Here is a 5,035-nt window from a genome sequence, read left to right on the forward strand (position 1 = left end):
AGGCATAAGAGGAAAATAAACACAAAAGCGGTTTTAATGAGTACTTCGTTGCATTGCATTATGCTGTTTTGTAGTAATGTAGACCGTGTCACTTCAGGAAGCCAGGAACTTTGCAAGACTGCAGTATTTAATTGGTCAAATGAGTTTCTATTCAATGGGTTGCAGTTCATCTGTAAACTATGACAAGAACCAATGAACCTTATGACCCTTGCTGGCTGATTTACTTTTCTCATTCTACCCCTCATATACACATCCACAGCTCTACTGAACCCAAATTAAGAGCGGCTTTTGCCTGGCGCCCAGAGTATTAAATTTATCAGCTGCCGCTGAGTGATGCAGGTAACAATACCACTAATGTATCCTTTTGATAAGGTGGAAATGTCAGGGTTGGAATGTAAATATTTGTATACGAAAATAGTCGGACAGGGAAAGCTGGCATGAATGTCATCATCGACGTCAAGCAGGTAAAGCAGGAGAGAAAATATCCAGGATTGGTTCTGATGACCATGCCCGTGTCCCTCTTGGTCAATGTAGCTTTGCAATACTTTGTTTAGCTGTACCTGCATTAGTGGTCTGAAATAGTGTTGTGTGGAAAGACCTAAAACCAGTGCTGCACTAAGACTTTTTTATTTCGTCTTGTATATTTACATATGTCTCATGTGGTTCAATGTGTGTATGTTTGTCTGTGGTGGACATGGGTTAAAGAAAGTACAAAGGGAGAAAAAGTTGGAGTCAGGCTGCAGTGAAAGGAAGTCATGTATGTAAATGACACATTTACATAAACATGTGAGCAGGGAACAGAACTGTTTACATCAGAAATGGACCAAAATGTGGATAATTGGAAGCACATTTCCCTAAGTGTGTATATATGTGTGCATGCGTGCGTGCGTTTGTGTGCGTGTACCCACCTAACTATATTCTGGGAACAAATTTGTACCCAAAAGTGAGCAAAATCTGAACAAAACACATTTGTGAAAACACATAGTAAATAAATACAAATCATGAAAACAGTAAAATATAGTTTTTTTCAAGATTGTATTTTTTAAGGGTTAGGTTATAGTATTTATAGCTATGTATAAAAAAATAATAGTGTTTATGGAATTACCTCATTTAGATGGTTAAGTTTCTCATGAGAAAACATCTTATAAATCAAACTAAATGATGTTTATTTGAAAATGTGAAAATGCAGTTTTCTGTTAGCTTTAGGGGTAGGTTGAAGGTTAGGGGATAGAATATACCGTTTGTACAATATAATTTTTTTTATATCTATACATATAATATTTCAACATGTGTATGTATGTGTGAAACATAGTCGGTTTTAAATTATGAGTTAACATTTGTATTATTTGGGTTTAAATAGAAATGATAGGGATTTACTGAATGAAAACGTAATTCAACACAGTCACAACGTGATTGTTTTTCTTTAAGATTAGTCAGAAAATCTAAAAACGTTTTTGTGGAATTTGAATTTGGATATAAAAGGCATTCTCAATGCAGTTTTAATGGTGCACGACCCTGGTGCATGCGTGGCTCTTCCAAGCCTAAACTCCATGCTACAACAGCATAGGTGAGGAGTGCATTGAAGGTCGGGCATTGTTTTATTTGCATTGTTTTATGTTTTGTACACATGGTTTAACCTTAATGGCCAAATGTCCAGTGTGAGGCCTGTGGCTTTCATTTTTAGCTTTCCTTTTGAGTGGCTTTGAAATGTTCCTGCTCTTTAAAGCGCTCGTGTTGTTAAAGTCATCATTATACTTTTCCATTTTATTTTTATTTCTTGTCTTTTCCATCGCCCTCTTTTTCATCTCAACACACAAAGCCAGAAAGCGTTGTGGAATTTACATCCCTTGCTAATTTTAGAGATGGGTTTCTGACCAAAAAACACATCCTCCAATTTGGGGCTATATTGGTCATCCTCACTCACTTTTTCTGTATGTTTCTCACTCTCTCCTCACCTCTCCTTATTGCTCTCTTTTCCAACAGATTGTTCTGTTTGTCTTCATGGCCCATGTCTTCTTTTCAGTCGCAGCTCGGTTATTCTTTACTGGTTTTGACTGTATATTGTGCATTAAATGGTCACCCAATGCAATAGCAAGATTGCATATCATAAAAAGTCTGCCTGTCTGTCTGTCTGTCAAACAAATGCTGCTTTGTGATGAACGTGTCCTTGATATGTTTATCTTTAACATAGTTTATCTTATCTTTATTTTTACAACACACAGGCCATGCGGTTTGGTTAATTATGCTCGCTAGACTGTAACCCATCCATCAATGCGCCTTAGTTAAGTTTCATTCAGATCTTGACAGCTTGACAATGAAACATGAACTCTTTCCTTTCCGTGTTGCTGCTCAGTTACGCTATTCCTTTAAGACGACAGCTGCAAACGCTACAAATCCCTGTGATTGCTTCCCCTTAAGTTTGACGGTGTTGTTGTAAGTTTTCCAGGTCAAATAATTACTTGTTCAACAACACGAGCTCTATTTTCGCTTCTCTGTAGTATTCTTCCAATTAGCTCTGTTTTTTCTTGTCGCTAAGCGGCCGCGACAGTCCTTTCAAACTTTATTGAGCCTTTTTCTGCTGGCATTCTTCAGCATTTCCCTTCACCCCCTTACTCCTGTCTGCATGTGTTCTTGAAGCCATTTATCGCTCCTGTCTGCACAATGTGAACCCCAGCAGATAATTACAGTAATTAAACCAATTACGCAGCATATGGAAAGAGAGTTTGCATGCCCCGAGGATACAGAGGCCTGCTATCCGTCCCCCTACGTGAGGTGCTGCTGAGGTGGTCCTTGTCTCTGGCACTGCTTAAGCAAGGGGCCGGGGAAATTGCTTCAACCCAATTTTGGATTAAAGCAATTTCCTTTTAGCTGAGCTTGAATAGTGTTTTGGAGGCAGTTGGTCATGCAGATGTACGCTGCTGGGCTCTGGATACTCACATTGTTGGTAAAAGGAAACAATGGAGGACAATGTATTCAAGAAGATGAGGTTTTAAACATTGAAAAAGCACCTCAGAACTATCATCTCACAGTTACATTATATGTTCCCATGTGGGTATGTTCAGAATGAAGTTTATTGTAAGTGGCCTTAATAGCTATTTGTTATTACACGGCTCGCTGGTCATTCTGTGATCAAATATATTTGGCCGTTGTTCCTGACAGCCATTCTCATAAACTACTGGTTTCACCTTTCACGACACTTTTAGGTCTCTGTTCTTTTTTAACACAATAAACAATGTAAACTCTGTTTATCTACTTGTATGGTAGAAAGCCATGTAATAAGATTTATAAATCATTATTTCAAAATGTACGATGCAATACTTACAGCAAGCTGATTGCCCTGTCAGAATGTATTGAGGTGGTATCTGAGTGTGCATCATCTTACATAAAGGGACAGTTCACCCACATATACAAATTCTGTCATCATTCACCCTTATATCGTTCCAAATTTCTTTGTTCTGATGAACATAGAGAAAGATATTTGGAAGAAATCTTGTAACCAAACAGTTCTTGGCCACCATTGACTTGTTTTGTGTTCAACATAACAAAGACATTTTTCCTATGGTAGTCAATGTTGGCCCAGTACTGTTTGGTTACAAGCATTTTGTCAAATATCTGTCTCTGTGTTCATCAGAACAAAGACATTTATACATATATAATGATGGTTTAACCATTTTTGGGTGAACTGTCCCTTTAAATTCTTCATTCCTACATGGCACAGTTTATATAAAATAAATGCTTTGTTGATTTGTATTAAGTGCAGACAACTGCAAGGCGCCTCTTGAATTTTATTACATTTTTTGGTTACTATTATTTTAATGTATGATTTTAGTGTATTTCTGTGCATTAGAAGCATCTGTGAACACAAACTCCTTGTTTGCACACTGGACTATATATCACTTTCTGATTCACATGTGGGCCTCAGTTCCTGGTGCTTCAGCACATTTGCCCTGGAGCATTTAAACAAGCAGACTGAATTTGTTAAGTTGAAGTTTTCTTGTGTTACGTTAGGACATTAACTGCAGTACAAATATTTTAGCGTAACAGTATCAAAAAGGAACAGGCAGAAAACACTGTTTCCATATGGCATTTACAAGCACCAAACGTCCATCAAAATGCACAGAGACTTCGTAAAAAATAACAAGCATTGGCACATTCGTATCATATCTCCAAATCTGTCTTTCATCGTTCTCTTTGAAGCAGTCAAAGAATATGTAGGGTTCTTTCCTCAACAGGGACAAGTGGGGGGTCACAGAGGATTTGCCCACAGCAGCAGGTGAGACTGGTAAGATTACCTTTGTCTGAAGAGGTGTGAGAACAGATGACAGTGGGAGGGAGTAAACAGTAGCGGGAACCTGCTGAGCTGGTGGTTTGGAGTTGGGATGGGCCTTTACAATGGGAAAAACAGTGGACAAGAAAAGCAGATCAGGTTTATCTAAGCGGTGATATAATAACAGTATAAATAAATGATTGATTGATAATGAATTTTAACATGTAAGTGATCTACTATCAACAAATGACACATGATTTATGGGTTTGTGGTTATTAATTAAGAATATGTGTTTTTTAAGCCACAGCTCACGAAATCCCCTATAATCACTGCATGGTTAATGATGAATTTGAATGATGTGTTATTCATGTTTTAACGTGTCAATAAAAAGAAAAATGGCTACTTGTCGAGTCATCCTATACTATGATTATGGTACATATTATGGTGCCCATGTCTTTATTTGTTTACGTCTTTTCACTTCCAAATTCGTTCCAAATAGATTATTCAAACTAAATTATTTAAATAACTGTTTATATATTATAATTAAAGCCAAATAACTATTTTTTCTTAAATAATTGAAAACAACAAATATTTAGTTATTTTGAATAAGTCCTCTGACTCCATTGTTTAAAAAAGCTAACCTTTATTTATTTGGTAAGTAGCCATGCATGATATAACTGGATAAAGTACAGTTAGTCGGTCATCAGAAAATAAACCCCTTTAGGATCTTTGGGTTTATTTTTTAATAATGACCGGATAACTGTACAT

The sequence above is a fragment of the Triplophysa rosa genome, linkage group LG21 (assembly GCF_024868665.1).
Source record: "Triplophysa rosa linkage group LG21, Trosa_1v2, whole genome shotgun sequence".
Lineage (NCBI taxonomy): Eukaryota > Metazoa > Chordata > Actinopteri > Cypriniformes > Nemacheilidae > Triplophysa > Triplophysa rosa.